This window comes from Scyliorhinus torazame, chromosome 21 (genome assembly GCF_047496885.1).
Source record: "Scyliorhinus torazame isolate Kashiwa2021f chromosome 21, sScyTor2.1, whole genome shotgun sequence".
NCBI lineage: Eukaryota > Metazoa > Chordata > Chondrichthyes > Carcharhiniformes > Scyliorhinidae > Scyliorhinus > Scyliorhinus torazame.
The window spans coordinates 117858644-117879091 of record NC_092727.1 but is presented as its reverse complement, the minus strand read 5'-3'; the positions used below and the strand labels follow the sequence as shown (position 1 = coordinate 117879091).

Here is a 20448-nt window from a genome sequence, read left to right as displayed (position 1 = left end):
TACAGACAAGCAGCTAATGGTCACAGAGAACAGGCCATGGCCAATAAGGAGGCAGGACACTCAGGGGTGGGATCTGACTATGAAAGATACGAGGCACCCACACTCTGCCTCTTTCCACTGATGAACATCTAGAGAGTCAGTCAAGGGTGTTGTTACAATCTCACACCTCCACCACGTGGCTAAGAGCTAGTCTGGTTCAGTCAGACAGAGTAACCCCTCTTAAGTTAGCAGAGAGTTGAACTCACACAGAACTGTGCTAACTGTGCTATTAGTTCAATAAACCTGATTGAACTAACTTCAAGGTCTGGAGTATCTTTCTGATCTAAGCTGCATCCGGTTGCAGCCAGTGTTAGAGCAGTGTACCTAACACGACATGATACCAGGAGACTACTAATTTAAGGTGGCTTACCTCAGTCCATTCCGTGACGACCAGCAAATGTATCCCGGCACCATGGAGAAGATTCAGGATCCTCATCAGCACAGGACCTCCAGCTGCACATCGAAGCCTCAGACCTCGAGGGTGCATCTGATGCAAGAAAGATCGTGCTTCTCCTCTCAACAGCGGGTGATCAAGCCATCAAACTCTTCAACTCGTTTAACTTCTCCGAAGGCCAGGACAAGACAAAGTTTCAGACCATCATGGACAAGTTCGATAGTCACTGTGAAGTGGACACCAATGAAATCTTAGAGCGCTACATATTCAAACAATGTCTTCAAGGTAAAGATTAATCTTTCAATGCCTTCTTAACTTGCCTCCACCTGCTAGCGCTGTCCTGCAACTTATTCTGGCTGTGGTCCAGCAATATCCAGCTACCCGAAGGAGGAGTTGTTGTTGGGGGGGAACGCATTAAACTCCAGGTGGAGTTCGAATTGGTTTCGATGAGGAATTGGCTTTGTCGTGTGCGAGGGGTGTTCTACAAGCATGTGAAGAAGGCCGGTAGGTTACCGGCTCACTAGCTGAGTCAGAAGGTGACCTCTCAAGATATCCAGGAAGGATAAACAGGATGTTTGAGTCCTTTTACCAGCGATTGTACAGATAGGAGTCCCCTGAGGGTGGCTCTGATATGATACAATTCTTGGATGGTTTGGACTTCCTGGTGGTGAAGACGGGGAAAGTGCAGGGGCTGGAGGCTCCGCTTGGACTGGAGGGAATTATGAGGTGCATTGGATGTATGTAGTTTGGGAATGCCAGGCCCAGATGGATTCCCAGTGGAATTTATTTTAAAATTTGCAACGGAGCTGGGGCAACATCTACTGGGGATGTTCAATGAGTCGTTATCCAGGGGGGTGCTGCCGACCACATTGGTACAGGTTTCTATCTCACTAATCCTGATGAAGGATAAGGACCCAGAGGAATGTGGATCATTTTCAGCCCATACATCTGTTGAATATTGGTGCAAAGATTTTGGCGAAGGTGCTGGCATCTCATTTGGAGAATTGTTTGGAGGAATGAAGGGGTAGTAGCTGAGGAACATTCGGGGTTTGTGAAGGGCTGACAATTGCCGGCCAATAGAAGGAGACTTTTGAATGCGGTGATATCGCCTCCATCAGGTTTGGAGCCGGAGGTAATGATCTCCATGGATGCGGAGAAAGCGTTTGACAAGGTAGAATGGGAGTATCTCGGATACTGGGGCAGTTTGGGTTTAGATCTAGGTTCATCTCCTAGATCCACTTGTTGTATAGGGTTATGATTGTGAGCATTCGTACCAACGCATTAAACTCGGGGTACTTTCGACTGGATAGGGGATCAGTTCAGGGGTGTCCAATATCCCCATTACTTATAGCATTGGCAACTGAACTGCTGGCTATTGCACTGAGGTCATCAACAGAGTGGAAGGGTAGAGAGGTATGGAGCATCGAGTGTCCCTCTATGTGGGCGACTTACGGTTGTGCGTAACAGCCCCTCTCCCCTGTGTGGGAAGGATTATGGAGGTGTTAAGTAAGTTTGGGTCCTTTCTGGGTTATAACCTCAATGTGGGGGAAGAGTGAGGTGTTCCCGGTGAACCCTCAGGGACAGGGGTGGGTCTGGAGAAATTGCTGTTTCAGTTGGCCAGGTTGAGTTTTAGAAATTTGGGAATACAGGTGGCCCACTACTGAGCATTGCTGCATAAGCTAAATCTGGCCAGCCTGGTGGAAGGGGTGAAAGATGATTTGAAAAGGTGGGGCGCTCGCCTGTTAACATTGGCGGGAAGGGTACAAACGGTGAAAGAGACGTCCTTCCAAAATTTTTATTTATATTCCAGAGTCTCCCGGTCTTTTGACAGAACTGTTTTTTTGTGAAGATTAACAAGCTGGTTTCGGCCTTTGTATGGGAGGGCAAGACAACTCAGGTTCGGAGAGCATTTTTGCAGAGAGATAGGCAGTCGGGGGGTGGGGAGGTTGGTGTTACCTAATTTGATGAATTACTACTGGACAGCGAATATCAAGAAGGTTCAGGAATGGGTCATGGAGGAAGGGTCTGTTTGGGGGGCGGATGGAGGGTGCGTCCTGTGCAGGGTCGTGTTTGAGGGCATTGGTGACGGCTCCCCTTCCATTCTCACCGGCCAGGTACTCTACGAGCCTGGTGCTAATAGCCTTCTGAAGAGTTTGGAACAAGCTTAGGTGACATTTTAGGCTGGAGTTGATATTGTTAAGGGAACCACAGATTTATCCTGGCAGAATAACTTCTTAGTTCCAACCAATTTCATAAATTATTGCAAATCACCTTGTTTGATACAAGGTCCGGGGGAAGATGTAGTCTGAGGGTGTTTGGGTTAGTAAGGGCTAATGTTGGACTAGGGTAACAGCACCACCCATATTATAATGTAGAGAGTCACATGAGGGTAGACTGTGGGTTGTGAGAGCCCTGAGAAAAGTTGGCATAAAGATAGCACCTAGTTATGGCTATAACCTGGAAGTATGTATACAGCTCTGTGTTAACAATGAACGGTTTATATTCAACCACATAAGCCTCCAGACCTCTTAGTGAGACACCCAAAACACTTACAACAGAGAGAATTCCCACCTCATAGTAAAGGGGTTGGATTCTCCATTTGGAACAAGTGTTGACACCTTGGAGCATGTGTGGACTTTCACAACAGAAAAATCGGCATGAAACCCGGTGACGGGCTAGCACCAGCACCGACTGAAACCCCCGCGGACCGCGGCAAAAACGGCTGGAGAATGGCCTGGTCCCGGGCCGTGCAAGTGCATGGCTGACGGCCTGCACCGGTCGCGCCATACAACATGGCGCAGGCCCCAACCCGCCAACCTCGAGCCCACAGCCCACCCCCTGGCCACCCCCCACCAGTCCCCCCCCCCCCCAGCTCTAGCAGAAGCTCCCCCGGCCAGCGGCACGGATCGCGGCCGAGTGTGGCAGCCGTTGACAGAGTGGGCAGCCGCCACGCCAGGTTCCTGCATGGCTGGGACCACCCTTGGGAACTCTGCCCACCTGGGGCAGAGCATCGCGGGTGGGCTGATCGATGACCAGCCAACGCTGTTGAAACAGCGCACGCTGCCCGTCACGGTGATGCCAGTTTGGAGGGGGTGGTGCATGGCGGGCTGGCGTCAAACCAGCACCGGCCCCGATTTCGCCATGGGAATCCATTCTCCGCGCAACCGCCGAACACGATATCGGCGTCGGGCTACGGAGAATCCAGCCCACGGGTTATCATCTGGATAGGTAAAGGCAGCTAAGTGGAGTCCAACTCCCTCCGGACAATTACGCTGGAGTGCGGAGAGCGCCCCCCTCCACCCATCCCCTCAGTGTAAAATGCAAGCCATAAAGTTATTTGAGGGTTTGACAGGGCAGATTATGAGAGGTTGTTACATTTTACTTAAAATAACTCCTTTTCAAACAGCAATTTTTGGGCCAAATGATTTTGAGTTTAGTGGTGTTTGGTTTTGCGTGTGTAATCGGACCTTGTTACTATTAGTAACCTCTTAGCTCCAGCCAGTTTCATAAAATATTGCAAATCACCTTGTTTTGACTGCAGTGCGTAGCAGGCCAGGCTGACAGAGTAAAAGCTAACAGCTAAATGATGCTCATGAGGTTTCAGTTGATCTCAAGCTCATATTTCAGTTTTTTTTTTAACTCTTTGGCCACAGAAGGATTTTGGTGTAGTACATACAAGAACAAAAGTCAAAGCTAGCTGGCAGGGGAGTAAATACTTGGAGCAGTCAGGCGGGCAGGGGTTGGATTAGACGTGGACGAATCAGTTGGTGAAATAGTTTTTTTTGTTTATGAGATGTGGCTATAGCCGGCATTCTAGAATTCTAATCCTTGGTTTCAAAGACCTCCAATGGTTTCACTCCGTCTTTCTTTGTAATCTCTTCCAATTCCACCGACCTCAGAGACGGGCAGCACGGTAGCATGGTGGTTAGCACAATTGCTTCACAGCTCCAGGGACCCAGGTTCGATTCCGTCTTGGGTCACTGTCTGTGCGGAGTCTGCACATCCTCCCCGTGTGTGCGTGGGTTTCCTCCGGGTGCTCCGGTTTCCTCCCACAGTCCAAAGATGAGCAGGTGCTAAATTTGGCCATGCTAAATTGCCCTTAGTGTCCAAAATTGCCCTTAGTGTTGGGTGGGGTTACTGGGTTATGGGGATAGGGTGGAGGTGTGGGCTTGGGTAGGGTGCCCTTTCAAAGAGCCGGTGCAGACTCGATGGGCTGAATGGCCTCCTTCTGCACTGTAAATTCTATGATAATCTGCACTCCTCCGATTCGGGCCTCTTGTCCCATTCCCAGTGTTAATGCTGGACCTTAGTAAGGCCTACGCTGTCCCTAAATCTCTCCACCTCTCTTTACTTCTTCATGAGCTTCCTTAAAATTAGGGTTTTTGGCCAAGCTGTTGGTCACCTAGTTTACTATCTCTTCGTGTGACTCCGTGTTAGGTGGTAGGTGAATGAACATTTGAAGTCAGTGCGTCAAGGGTCAGCAAGTGCAGCAGTGAAAAGTGAGCAGGACTTAAGATGGTTAGTAATGAGGGCTTTTGTGTTCTTGGGATGTAAGTTATGGTAGCACGGTAGTGTTTAGCACTCATCCTGAAGTGTTTTTAGAAGGTGGTGGGCTTCCAAAATAATTCATTTGTCAGGGGCAGGTCCTCGAGGAAACCCCAGTGGAGAGTTCCCATTCTGTTGAGGGAGGGTGATTGTGGAGGGTGGGGGGTGCGGGGGGAAAATCAGGTCACCCTGAGGCCTGCGTGGTGTGTGTGTGTGTGTGGGGGGGGGGGGGGGTGAGGAGGGCGGGGGGGGGCGATGTGACCCAGCCATTGAGCTATTGGGGGGGGGGGCGGGAGGTTGTCCCTCTCTGTTACAGGGTTGCGGTTGGGGGGTGTTGGAGGAGAATTTTAAATAAAACATGGCTTTTTAAAAATGGACAAACAAGCCAAAGATGGCTGAGAATATAAATTCAGTGGTTGTCCCATTTTCTCTGGTGTGGATTATGCTAAGACCTGAGGGACAAAGGAATGTTACATTGTTTATCAAACAAGGACATATCAAAGGAAGAAGCAACTGACTGTAATCTCCTGTGGAGATAATGGAAACTGATTATCACCTCAGCAGGAATTACATCCTGTAGTCCCAGACCTGGTTGCGGGTCTTGCTCTTCCAGGAATACACAGGAGCTGGGATTAAAAGTCCATCTGCAAACCTGGTCACTGGGGCCTGATGCTGGGTGTGTCAGAGTGGGTGACACAGAAACAAGGAAAGACAGCAGAGCACCCAACTCCCCTTGCTATGGCAGGTAAAATAAAGGCCTCACTCTCTCTCACTCACTCTCTCTTTCTCTCTCTCTCTCTCTCTCTGGTTGCTGAAGGAAGCCAAGCCAGGAAAGCCACAATTGAAAAGGAAACAGGGCAACTTATCAGCTAAACCACAAGCCACATGGCTCTTGGAACCAACTTCTCAATGGCTGAACCCTAACACTACTGGAATCATGAACCCAAAGCAGCTACACCTTTCACCATTTACTCCTCACGGAAAAATCAAAGACTGATCCATTTTTTAAAAACCTTTTTTTAAACTTATTTCTTGTTTCTAACCAAATGTTGCATTTTATATTCTTTGCTCACCTATCTGTAACTAATCAGCTCATTATTTCTTAAACTCAAGAAAGCATTGTTAAATTGGCTCTTTTTAAAACATTTGTACATTGGGTCTGGGAAAAGGCACTTTTAAGGGAACGGGTCTTTTTAAAATAAATCTTGTTGCAACCAGCTGAGGATGTTGAATAAAGAAAGGGAGCCAGTTCATTCCTCCTCGCCTCGGGGGGTAGCAGTTAGAGGGTATCCAGTCCAGAATTTAACAAGTTGGGGCTCATGCCGAGGCAGGGTAACAAATTTGGGGCCTCTCCCAGGGACAGGTGGTAACAACGGACATTGCGATGGAGGAGAATTGATGGGAGAGGATGATCTGGTTGATTGCGTCAAAGGATGAGGAAAAATAAGGCAGTCGCAGAGAACAGAAAATCATTAGAAATGACCATTCGAGGGCAGCACGGTGGCGCAGTGGTTAGCACTGATGCCTCACGCCGCCGAGGTCCCAGGTTTGATCCTGGCTCTGGGTCACTGTCTGCACATTCTCCCCGTGTTTGCGTGGGTTTCGCCCCCACAACCCAAAAATGTGCAGATCAGTGGATTGGCCACGCTTAATTGCCCCTTCATTGGAAACAATGAATTGGGTACTCTAAATCTATTGAAAGAAAATAGCCATTTGGCCCATCATGCCTGCTCCCCCATTAATTACTATCATGGCTAATCTCACTGTGGCTTTACCTCCACTATCCTGCCTATCCCCCTTAACCCCCTTGTAGATAAGAGTCATGGGCCGAAATGTTCCGGCCATTCCCGAATACGGGAACTTCCAGTCTCACCGATGGAGGATGGCGTCTGGCTGCAATGGTGCGGTGCCCCGGCGGAGGGTGCGTGGCATGAAAAGCTCCGCGGACATCGGCAGGACCAGAAGATCCCACCACCGGCCAATAGTGGGTCTCCTCCGCCACTGGAAAATCCTGCCCATGGTTGCCATCTTTAACCTCCGTGGTCTTGCAGCTGCGGAGCGGGTCAGTTAGCTCAGTTGCCTGGACGGCAGGTTTGTGAGCAAAGCGACGCCAACAGCTTGGGTTCAGTCCCCGTGAAGACCTCTCCACCTCAACCTTGTCCCCTGCCTGAGGTATGGTGACCTCAGGTTAAGTCAGCTCTTTCTCAAAAGGGGAAAGCAGCTTATGGTCTTCGGGAACAATGGTGACTTTCATTTTCCATGTTATAAAAAGCAGCACTAAATACCCTATGCTGAGATGCACTTGTATTTACTGCGGCAGTCCCAGCAGTTTATCACAGCTTGCAACGAGGCTGACAGTGAACTCCTATTATGCGAGACTGACAGAAAAACAACTCAACTCAGTCAGCTATTCGAGACGATTCGCAACTTGTGGTGTATTCCTCGCTTATTGCAATTGCTGCGCCGCTTTACACTGGTGGGCAAATTAATGGTGTTTAGCCCAATATGTTTGCAGACTTGCCAATCAATGGACCCGAACAGAGCAATGGCCTCAGCCAGGAAAACACCATCCATCCATCCAGCCCACAGTATTCCCCTGGATCTCTATTAATCCTGAATCACAATAATAACAGAAAAGAAGTAATTGTACTGCAATTATGAACAGATTTGTTGAGATATGGGAGCTAAAGGAGAATTAGAGCTCGGGATTCTATTGGGGCGGGATGGGGGGAGGTTCTGAAGTCTTCATTTTTAAAATTCATTTGTCCTTAAGTAGCTGGCTCAGATCACATCTCCGCACTGCAGACCTTTCCACTTCTGCTGTGAGTGGTTGCCTGGGTAACGTTAAGAGAAAACCTTTATGTTATTGCTGCACAAAACATAACCCAAATGAAACAGGAGGTGTGAGAACAGAAAATTAGTCTCCGTCCCGCCAGCCCCGTTTCCCGGCACGGCCCCCTCCCCGTCCCCCTCCCGCCGGCAGCGGGATCCTCCGGTCCGGCAGCCGGCCAATGGGGTGCCCCATTGTGGCCATCCCCATACCCGGCGGAATCTTCCAGTCCCACCAAAGTTGACCCCCCCGCCGCGATTCCCCGGTGGAAGCTCGGGCGGTACACACAAATTGCCATTGACTTTGGCGGGACTGGGAAATCTTACCGCCAATTGGGGAGCTGTCTCCACCTGGGAAAACCATCTGTGGGAGGGAAGCGGAGCGGGGGGGGGGGGGGGGGGGGGGGGGGGGGGGGGGGGGGGGGGGGGTTGGAGGGGCAGTTGGGAAATTCCAGTCCGATATCCTTCACCTCCCTTGTAACAATCTTTGACCAAGCTATTCGTCACTTAATATTTTCTCATATCGCTCAATATATCGCTAATAATGTTACTGTGAAGCACCTTGTGCATTTTAACGAATAAAGCGAGCTATATAAATGAATGTCGTTGTTGCTGTCTAGCTGTACAGCCTGCGGCAATTGCTTTGCAAATTCCATGTCTTTCCTGTACGGTACCTGGCTATATTCCGTCGAAAAGCAAACAGTTATTACTGGATATCAGCAATCTATATCAGACTGGATACCTCTGATACCTGGTTATATCCTGTCGAAAAGCAGATAGTTATTGCTGGAAATCAGCAAACTACATCAGGTTATGGATACCTTTAATTAAGGTTTAGCACTGCAACTGAAAGAGGCACTCCCCAGAAATAATACCAAAGATAAGAGGCAGGAGATTTACAGGGAATTGAGGAAAAGCGTTTTCACCCAGAGGGTGGCGGGAACCCTCACAACATTTAAGAAGCGTTTAGATGAGTACTTGAAACGCCACAGCATACAAGGCTATGGGCCAAGTGCTGGAAAATTGAATTAAAATAGTACTCTGATGGCTGGCACAGACACGATAGGCCAAACGGCTTCTTCCTGTGCGGTAAAACTCTGTGGGCGGGATCACTCTGATTGATACTGGCCAATTAGGGGCGGCACCTTAATGTCTGGGCGGGTCCTAGTCATTATTGTTCCAAGTACGTAGGCCTTTCCAAGTAAGGGGAGGCGGCGCCAGTGAGTCTGCTATTGTTGCTATTCCTTAATTTGAGTCTATTGTCCTGAGGAAATCGGTGATTGACCTTTAACAGGTGCAAGTTTCAGTTTGGTCTGGTTTTCCTTTGCCCAATACACAGGGGCTGTGTACTGTCTGTATCCCAACTTGACCACAATTCCCTTTATCCTCTGCGGGCGGCCATTTTAGATGGCCACCGTCTCGCCAGCCGGCCAATGGGGTTTCCCATTGTGGGCAGCCCACGCCGCCAGGAAATCCCCGGGCTGCCGGCGGAACGGAGAATCCCGACAGTGAAGAATCCAGACTCTAAGACTCTATAAATGCACTGGAATATTCACCTAAATTAAGGGCTCAGATCACTTATGGGAGTGGAAGCAAAAAAGGACAAATTTAACAGAACCAGAAGAAGATGAAACTGCCATGATGTCTAACACCATTGTGAATACATCCCTTAAAAACATGTGTTCATGGGGCGGGATTCTCCGTTTTAGCGGCAGAGTGTTGATGCAGTCGTAAACACCAGAGCGTTTTATAACGGCATCATCTGGCCACTAGGTGCAGCGATCCCCCAACCCACAGGGGGCCAGCATGGTACTGGAGTGCTTCACGCAGCTCCAGCTGCCGATACGGGCCCAGCACGGCCGGCGGGGGTCCGCACATGCGCGTAGGTTGCCGTCTCCGCGACGGCCCCTCACGCAACATGCCGGAGACCTACAGGGGCCCGCACGGAGGAACATAGGCACCCCCCCCTGGAATTAGCCCACCCACAGATCGGAAGCCCCCGATTGGGGGCCTGGGCACCGTGGAGGGACCCCCCCCCCCCGGAGTCGCATTCCACCTCCCCCCCCCACCATGACGGCCCCCGCTGCCAGAATGCTGAGGTCCTGCCGGGTAGGACCACGCTGCGAACGATGCCGGTGGAACTCGGCGGGCACTCGGCACTCGCCATTGCCACCGATTCTCCGATCGCCCCGGCGTTGGAATGGCGTGGTGGGGATTCGCAGCCACCCCCCCGCCCCCCCCCCCCCCCCCCCGACGATTCTCTGACCCGGTGCGGGATCGGAGAATCCCGCCCCACATGGTTTCTCTATATGCGAATGTCTAATTTATTTCTCCCTCTGGTCTGATTGCAATTGTTGATCCATGAATCAGACCTTTTTCTCCCTATTAGTGGAGGTTGAAATCCCAGGAAGCCCGTGACCGAAGAGCAGGCATGGGAAAGTGTCCCATCATGATGCCCCGAGAATGCTGAGTGCGGGGCCGCTCCGCTGCTGCAGCGAGTCATTTTCAGTCCATCGCTTCTGTGGGCTTGTGAACAGATCCAAGCTTTAATTTAATAGCAACAAGGCTCGGCAGCTGGATGACAGGAAGCCAACCAAAGCCTCAGGTTCCTGGCACTCTCATTAGTATGTTTCTGTGTTGTTGTCCTTGAAAGATTACTTTGTGCTTGTTTTGAGGAAAATGATCCTGATCATGGAAGAAACACAAGACTGTTGGCTTCAATAATTCAACTAAACAGCTGCTCAGGCAAAGCCATGATACGAACATAAAAGATGGGGAAGGATCAACTGGAGATCAATGGAAAATAACCGTGTTTAAGGGAATGGGAGCTGCAAACTCTCTGAATTGAAAGCTCTCGGCATCTAAAATCTATAAGAAAGTGAAACTCTCCACCGTTGGCATGCGTTTTCTTCTTGTTAGGAGCAATTTGTTTCCCTACTTTTTAAAAACAAATGTCACCTAATATCTCAAATGGCGAGCTGACTGCAATAAAGAATCGAGGGCGAGAGGGGAGGCTGATGGTTGAAGTGAAAAGGAATAGAGAAGAAAATGAAAGTTGAGGAAGATTAAATGGGAAGGTGACAAACATGACAAGCCTTTCGCAATCTTATAGTTTTGACCATTATAGCTGTTGGTTTATTTCAATTTAGCGTCCTTTTACGCTCAGGTCTAAACTAAAGGCTGCAATTGTAAAATCACAGGAACTCCTATCGCTGCTAAACAGGAGAAAAATAAACCAGGAAGCTGGCTCCCATTTCTGTTGGCGCCATGCGCAGTTTTTTCGTCTGCTGATGTTAGCACCACTCTCAGCTCACACCCACTCCCTGCTCTCTCACATCTGCTACCCACATCCCTCCCACCCCTACCCCCACCCCTATGGAAGGGTCAAGTGTTGGGGAGGGGGGGGGGGGGCAAGAAGCAGAGAAACGTGAGGGAAGGGGGCGAGTGGCTATGGGAGTGGGGGATGGGAGAAGTGGTGAAGGGAATGACAGCGGGTTCAGAGGGGTTGCAGGGGCAGCTCTGAAGGGCCACTTGAGGGGCGGTTGGGGGGGGGGGCATCGTGGGGGTTGGGGGGGATGGAGGAGAGGGAGAAAGAGGAGAGCTGGTTGGAACCAGAACAATGTTTGCTTTTCTTTATTGCCTTTGTTCAGTTGAATGCAGGCAGCTACCTGGGACGCCACCATCATTGACATCACTGGCACTGCATCTGCACATGTGCAGGAAATGTTACCCTCGTGTTGCAACACAAATAAATGCCGCCTTGCAAGATCGTCACCGATAAATTCAAAAGAGCATTTTGGAGCTGTACCTTTACGCAGAGAGTGGTTAGATTGTTGAACTCACTACCACGAAGAATAGTTGAGGAAAATATCAAAGGTGTATTTAAAGGAAAGTTAGACGAGCGCATGCGGGAGAATGAGTTACATGGCTGCGTTCATAGGGTCAGATAAAGAGGGGTGGGTGTAGGCTCATGTGTAGCATAAGCACTGGAATGGATCAGATGGGCTGAAAGGCAGTTTTTGTGCTGCACTTAACGTAGCCCAATGTAATAACTGAGGGTATCTGGCAACATTCCACGACACCAGGACTCCTGAAAGAAGAACATTGCCATTAAACAGGACCGATGACCCATCACAATTAACAGTCAGCGACAGTAAGTTTTCAAAGGACGCCTCTGACATTTGGGTGAATGAACAAATTACTATGGTTGGGGAGGAGGCCATGATATATCAGTCACCAAAATCATTCATATCAGTTTGGTCATGTCGACTAGAGACACTCTCAAGGTGTCAATTAATCAGTTCGAAGCAGAACTGCGTGGATGAAGCACTGAAGATACTGAAGTATCACTGCTGACCAACCCTTGGATCTTAACCCAGTCTGGATGTGTTGAGAAATGGCGACTCGGAGTGGGACACCTTCCTAGGAATATTGGGCACTCCCTGATGTCGCAGTGCTCGCAGGGCGACATGCGTGCCATCGACCTGGTGCATCCCGGCAATGGCAGCAAATCCTGCAGCCATCTCGGTGGGCCTGATCCAGGTCAAAGGTGATATAGTCTGATGCGCGGGCATACAACGCATCCGTCGCCTCCCGGATGCCCCTGCGGGCGGATGGTTGTGATATGCCACACAGGTCCCCGCTCAAGGCCTGGAATGACCCAGTGGCATAAAGGTTTAGGGCTGCAGTGACCCTTACAGTCATCGCGAGAAGGTGCCCTCCTCGTCCATGGGGTGGCATGTCCATTAGGATTTGGCACAGGGCCTTTCCTTCCAGTCAGTCCAGCGCAGCTCAGCTCTTGCCCCTTGAATTTGGTTCTCCCCATTTAATTATTTGTCTTCTGGATTGTTTATTTTCCTTTTCTATCACCATCCTAAAGCTTACGATACAACAACCACTGTCTCCTAAATGTTCCCCCACTGACATTTGATTTACTTGGCCCACCTTATTGCCAACAACCAGGTCCAATGGTGCATCCTTTCTTATTGGACTGGATACATACTGTTGTAGAAACCGTTCCTGTCCTCCCTTTACAGTATCTCTGTCCCAGTCTACATTCAGCTCATAAAGTCCCCCATTAAAGTTACTCTATAATATTTGCATCTCTCTGTAATTTCTGTACCTCCTTCTCACTGGTTGGCTGACTATAGAATATACCGAGTGTGATGAATGGTTACTGTACCCTTAACACCATGTAGGTGATGCCCCTTTAAGACCGGGTTTGGAACCCTGGGGGACTCCGCCTCCGGCTCCGCCCACCAGGGAGCCGTATATAAGGTGACGCCCTGTAGGCTGCACCCAGTAAGCACACGTCTCTGTAGCTGGCTAGTTCTCTGCTTATTAAAGCCTTCATTTACCATTCCACACTCTCGTGTCGTTATTGAGGGTACTACACCGAGCAACATAATTGCACCCTTTCTATTCCTTAGCTCGAGCCAAATTGATTCTGTCCTGAATCCTCTCTTTCTACAGCACTGCAATACTCTCCCTAACCAATACCGCCACCCTCCTCCCCCTTTCCTTCCTTTCCTATCTTACCTGGTCCGGGCTACACATGACTCCAGGGGCAAAATTCTCCGTTATCGGCGGAAGGTCCGCCGATCGGCGCAAAAAACGGCGCAAATCCGACTTATGTCACGTCGGAAAAATGGGTCGATAGTCTCCGGCCCGAAATGGGCTAGCAGCGACGTAACGGGATCCGCGCTTGCGCAGTGGTTCACGCCGTGCAGCGTCATACGCGCTGCACGGCGTGACGGCTCATAAGGCCGCGCTGCTCCCCCCCACCCGACCGGAACACCCGACCGCAACACCGACTGGATGGCTGGCCGTCGCTCAGCCCCGAGGTTCGAGTCACGCGATGTAGAGGCGCTCCTGGACGCGGTGGAGCAGAGGAGGGACGCCCTGTATCCCGGGCACGGCCGCAGAGTTGCCCCACGCCACAGCGGCGTCTGTGGAGGGAAGTGGCAGAGGCCGTCACCGCTGTGGCCCTGACACCACGGACAGGCACCCAGTGCCACAGGAAGGTGAACGACCTCGTCAGAGCAGGCAGGGTGAGCCTCCTCCATATCCCCCCCTCCCCATATCCCCCCTCCCCCATATCCCCCCTCCCCCATATCCCCCTCCCCCATATCCCCCTCCACATATCCCCCCTCCCCCATATCCCCCGCCCCCATATCCCCCCTCCCCATATCCCCCATATCCCCCCTCCTCCATATCCCCCCTCCCCTACATCCCCTCCCCCGTATCACCTGATCACTGCTGATGTCTAACCATGCATGCTTCATTGTGTATCGCAGGACCAAACGTCCAGGCACCCATCCCACAGATGCACACCGCCCGCAGGATGCCCCTCGGAGACCACAGGAGGCGGAGAGACCCGGACCCTCCAGCATGCGACGCCCGCAGGATGCCCCTCGGAGACCACGGGAGACGGAGAGACCCGGACCCTCCAGCATGCGACGCCCGCAGGATGCCCTCGCACACCACGGGAGACAGAGAGACCCGGACCCTCCAGCATGCGACGCCCGCAGGATGCCCCTCGGAGACCACGGGAGACGGAGAGACCCGGACCCTCCAGCATGCGACGCCCGCAGGATGCCCCTCGGAGACCACAGGAGACAGAGAGACCCGGACCCTCCAGCATGCGACGCCCGCAGGATGCCCCTCGCACACACACGGGAGACGGAGAGACCTGGAGCAACAGGGAGACGACACCCCCGTCACGTGCGGGAGCGACCACCCAGCGATGAGGGGGGCAGCCACAGGCCCCCGTCACATCCGAGCCAGGACACCACTACCCAGGACACCACTACCCAGGACACCACTACCCAGGACACCACTACCCAGGACACCCCCCTACCCGGGACAGCACTACCCGGGACAGCACTACCCGGGACAGCACTACCCGGGACAGCACTACCCGGGACAGCACTACCCAGGAAGACGAAATACCGGACAGTGACTCAGAGTGGATGGGTAGAGACGAACCCCCACCCAAAGTGCCATGGACTCAGAGTGGGACGAAGAGCACGACACAACGCCACTGCTGTCACCAACACCCTCCACCATCGCAGAAACACTCACCACGGTTGGGCACTTTAGTGATGAGGCGTCTGGTACACTCACTGGTGCGCACAACACAGCCGTCCCGGTACAGCAGGCGGAGGTAGGAGCAGCAGAGGGACCGGGCGGTCGGAGGGCAGCCCAGGCCAAGCGAACATCTGCCGCCCAGATGGATCCCGGGTTCCTGCAGTTACCACACCCACACATAGATCCGATGCAACCACCGACCCGGAGACGAGCGAAGAGGGTGACGGGCGGCTTGCGGCGGCTGCGGTCGCAGGTGGAGGAGTCCACCCGCGTCCAGGAGCTGGGAGTGGTCCCGGTCATGCGTGCCACCCAGGCTGACACCGCATTGGTGGTGTCCGCGGTGGAGGCAATGGTTGCGACGGTGTCAGGACATGGGGGAACGGTTTGCGAGGCCTGGGGCCTTCCGTGCAGGCGGCGTCTGTGGCCCAGGAAATGGCTGCCCTCTCACAGGAGGCCATGAGCCAGTGCCAGCGCCAGATGGCAGAGGCGCTCAACGCCATAGCCCAGTCTCTGCAGGCCATGGCCCAGCCTCTGCAGGCCATGGCCCAGTCTCTGCAGGCCATGGCCCAGTCTCAGCAGGCCATCGCTGAGGGCATCGGCGCCAGTGGCCATGTGCGAGCCGGCGTCGCACTGTCACAGACAGGGTTTGCCAACACCCTGGGCTCCATGGCTGCAAACCTGCAGACCCCTGTCGATACCAGCACGGGCCTCCAGGACTGGCAGCGCCAGATGTCGGGGGGGCGTCGGATGGCCAGTCCGTTCGCATCCCCCACCCATGTAGAGACCTGGGGGCCATCGGGCACCCCGAGGGAGGAGGAGGTGGTGTGGTCCGTCCCAGCTCCCTCTGTAGGGGAGGTCCCGATACACCGCGACACCTCGGACTCCCCCCCCCTTCCGTCCCAGGTGCATCGGGTGGGCAACGGGCAGGACAGGCTGGCAGCTCGCCATCCCAGTCGCCCGGGCCGCAGCCTGGCCCATCTAGGCCAGGACGCCCCAGGAAATGGCCGCCAAAGGGATCCAGTGTCAGAGGGCAGGAATCACAGGAGTCCACCTCCAGTTCTGCTGTACCGTCTGGGGAACCACGTAGACGTAGTCAAAGGGCCCGTAAGGCCAAACAATTAGACACTGAGTAAGTTGGCACGGGTGCAGGGCACAGATGAGTTTTAGGGGCTAGGGCACGTGCATGAACTCCTTTGGTTATTAAAGTCAATGTTACACCTACCGAAGCTGCCTTTGTGCTCTGTCCAAAGTGTGCGGGCGTGTCATGTACGTTGAGCGCAAGTGTGTGTGTGAGGGGTGGTCTTACCTCAGCCCCAGGTGAGTCTGCCCCCTTCCCCCTGGGCCGCCATCAACATCCCCCGGGCAGAGGACGGGACCGTGCGCTGCAGTGTCACAGCCGCATGCAGGGATGGTCCGGGTGGATGGTGGTACTGTGGCCATGGGTCAGACATAGTCCAACGATGTAGAGCCAGGAGCACATCGCAGGGCGGGTTGTCATCATCCTCCATGGGCCTGCGATAGACACGCGTCCACCCGCAACTGTGTGAGCCCGGCCCGTTGTGCCGCCGGTGGATCGGCAATGGGGGGGGGTGGTGTGCATGCGGGTGGGGTGGGTGGGGTTGGGGAGGGGGGTGAGGGTGCTGGGTGGGTGGATGGGTGGGGGGTGTGGGTGGTCGGCTGTTGCCATGGTGTGCGGTCTGTGGCCATACTACCCGATTCCCACGCCCATCTAGTCAGTGAAGCGGGCGTCTATCAGTCTGTCCCGTGCCCAGTGGGCCAGCCGGTAACGGTGGACAGCCACCCGCCTGTGTCTACCCCGTCTGCCCTGACCATTGCCCCCATCCCCCTCATCTGGGGAGGACTGTGCCTCTTCCTGCTGCTCCTCCACTCCGCCCTCCTCTGCCTGCGGCACATCGCCCCTCTGCTGGGCTATGTTGTGCAGGACGCAGCACACCACAATGATGCGGCCGACCCTATCTGACCGATACTGGAGGGCGCCCCCAGAGAGGTCCAGGCACCTGAAACGCATCTTCAGCACGCCAAAGCACCTCTCGATCACTCCCCTTGTCGCTACATGGGCATCATTGTAGCGGTTCTCCGCCTCATTGCGTGGCCTCCGTATAGGCGTCATCAGCCACGATCGCAATGGGTAGCCCCTGTCGCCCAGCAACCAGCCACTCAGCCGGGGATGGCGTCCCTCGTACATGCCGGGGATGGATGACCGCGACAACACGAATGAGTCGTGTACACTGCCTGGGTGACGGGCGCAGACGTGCAGGATCATCATGCGGTGGTCGCAGACCACCTGTACGTTCATCGAATAGGTCCCCCTTCCTATTAGTGAACACGGCCCTGTTATCTGCAGGTGGCCGCACGGCGACGTGCATCCCATCGATCGCGCCCTGGACCATGGGGAACCCGGCCACGGCAGAGAAGCCCACGGCCCGGGCATCTTGGCTGGGCCCGGTCCACGGGGAAGCGGATGTAGCGGTGCGCCATGGCATAAAGGGCATCTGTCACTGCCCAGATGCACCGGTGCACCGATGTCTGCGATATGCCGGACAGGTCCCCACTCGGTGCCGGGAATGACCCCGTTGCATAAAAGTTCAGGGCCACCGTAACCTTGACGGACACGGGGAGAGGGTGTCCCCCACCAGTGCCACGCGGTGACAGGTGTGCCAGCAGGTGGCAGATGTGTGCCACGGTTTCCCGGCTCATCCGGAGTCTCCTCCTGCATTCCCGGTCCGTGAGGTCCTGGTATGACTGCCGGGGCCGGTACACACGGGGCGCCCTCGGGTGCCTCCGTTGCCGTGGGGCCGCGGCGTCCTCCTCCCCCTCCTCGTCCTGTCGGTCAGGTGTCCCTCCAGCCTGGGCGGCTGCCGCCTGCCCCTCTGCGGCAGCCTGCGCCGCCTCTCTGGCACGCTCCTCCTCCTCCTCCTCATCCAGGGCAACATAGACATGAGCGGCTGCCACCACGGCGGCCAACATCGCTGGATGATCTGAAAACATGACGGCCTGGTGGGGGGGGAGGGGAACGACGACATGTCATCATTGCCCATATCCCCTCCTCCCCCCAGCCAGTGGCATGGACCGCATGGGTCCAACTGTTGGAGGCTGGCACCAGGCCAGGTGGACCAACTCACTTGCCCTCCCATCACCCTCCTCGGCACGGACCCCCGCAACCTCCACCCTGGCACGGACCCCCCCCCCCCCCAACCCCCAACCTCCACCCCGGCACGGACACCCCCCAACCCCCAACCTCCACCCCAGCACGGACCCCCCCCAACCCCAACCTCCACCCCAGCACGGACCCCCCCCCAACCCCCAACCTCCACCCCAGCACGGACTCTCCCAACCCCCAACCTCCACCCCGGCACGGACCCCCCCCAACCTCCACCCCGGCACGGCCCCCCCCCCCAACCTCCACCCCGGCACGGACCCCCTCCCCAACCGCCACCCCGGCACGTACCCCCTCCCCAACCTCCACCCCAGCACGGACCCCTCCCCAACCTCCACCCCAGCACGGACCCCCTCCCCAACCTCCACCCCAGCACGGACACCCCCCCCCCCCAACCTCCACCCCGGCACGGACCCCCTCCCCAACCTCCACCCCAGCACGGACCCACCCCAACCCCCAAACTCCACCCCGGCACGGACCCCCCCCCCCAACCTCCACCCTGGCACGGACCTTCTCCCCAACCTCCACCCCAGCACGGACACCCTTCCCAACCTCCACCCCGGCACGGACCCCCTCCCCAACCGCCACCCCGGCACGTACCCCCTCCCCAACCTCCACCCCAGCACGGACCCCCTCCCCAACCTCCACCCCAGCACGGACCCCCTCCCCAACCTCCACCCCAGCACGGACACCCCCCCCCCAACCTCCACCCCGGCACGGACCCCCTCCCCAAACCTCCACCCCAGCACGGACCCACCCCAACCCCCAAACTCCACCCCGGCACGGACCCCCCCCCCAACCTCCACCCTGGCACGGACCTTCTCCCCAACCTCCACCCCAGCACGGACACCCTTCCCAACCTCCACCCCAGCACGGACCCCCTCCCCAACCTCCACCCCAGCACGGTCCCCCCCCCAACCCCCAACCTCCACCCCTGCACGGACCCCCTCCCAACCTCCACCCCAGCACGGACCCCCCCCAACCCCCAACCTCCACCCCGGCACGGACCCCCCCCCCCAACCTCCACCCCAGCACGGACCCCCTCCCCAACCTCCACCCCAGCACGGACCCCCTCCCCAACCTCCACCCCAGCACGGACCCCCCCAACCCCCAACCTCCACCCCGGCACGGACCCCCTCCCCAACCTCCACCCTGGCACGGACCCCCTCCCCAACCCCCAACCCCCAACCTCCGCCCCGGCACGGACCCCCTCCCCAACCTCCACCCCAACACGGACCCCCCCCCAACCCCCAACCTCCACCCCGGCATGGACCCCCCCCCCCCAACCTCCACCCCGGCACGGACCCCCTCCCCAACCTCCACCCCAGCACGGACCCCCTCCCCAACCTCCACCCCAGCACGGACCCCCCCAACCCCCAACCTCCACCCCGGCACGGACCCCCTCCCCAACCTCCACCCCAGCACAGACCCCCCCCAACCCCAACCTCCACCCCGGCACGGACCCCCCCCCCCCAACCTCCACCCCGGCACGGACCCCCTCCCGGCACTCCCCCGGAGCCCAGCCTACTCTAACCACCGCCCCCCCGCCGCACACACACACACACAAGCCGAGACACACCTCTCCTCACGCAATCAGTCTGCGGCCACGCCATTTCCTGCCCAGAGCCACCCCCCCAGGCCGTCACTCACCTCCACGCTGGTCGGCGTGAGCCTGGAGCACCGGGTCACGCCGATGAAAAGGAGGTTTGATTCACGTCGACGTGAACGGTCATCACGTCGACGGGACTTTGGCCCATCCGGAAGGGAGAATATCGGCAGGCCGAAAATCGGCTGCCTTGCGCAGGCCCGTGACATTCTCTGCGGCAGCGGCGCCATTAACGCCCCGCCGACTTTTCTCCCTTCGGAGACTTCGGCGGTGGCGGGGGCGGGATTCACGGCGGCCAACGGGCATTCTCCGACCCTCTGGGGGGTCGGAGAATGACGCCCCTGATCCACAGCAATGTGGTTGACTCTTAACTTGCCCTCAGGGACGGGCAAAGTGCCATACATTGGCAACGGAGATAGTGAGGTGTTGTGGAGGGGCATAAGTTGACATGAAAGGTATGAGGTGCCATGGGGTAGGTGGGTGGGTGGAGGGGCACAGGCTGGCCAGGGGGGGCATGGGTAAAACCTTTGAACTCACCTTTTAAATTTTCGCTCATCCGCCCTGTGGTTCAAGATGCCTTGAGGGGGTCACATGCTACCACGCTGCACAGACACTGAACCTTATAGTAACAGCATTCAAAGGGAGACAGTGGTATTGTCACTAGACTAGACCAGCGACCAAAAGCAATCTGGTGCCCCTGATTTGTATCCCATTATGGCAGGGGGTGAACCGTGAATTCAGTAAAGCCAGTTTGCCTGTAAATTATAC

The 20448-nt window shown here is 55.4% G+C and overlaps 1 long non-coding RNA gene across 3 annotated transcripts in view; it reads right to left on the bottom strand.

Moving 5' to 3' along the window:
• The window catches only part of LOC140398035 (uncharacterized), a 117751-nt gene that overhangs the window by 68487 nt on the left and 28816 nt on the right, over nucleotides 1-20448 (bottom strand). For all 3 annotated transcript variants that reach the window (XR_011937397.1, XR_011937396.1, XR_011937398.1), the window contains exon 2: nucleotides 410-659. This is a non-coding gene — a long non-coding RNA (uncharacterized lncRNA). The remainder of the gene's footprint in view (nucleotides 1-409; nucleotides 660-20448) is intronic.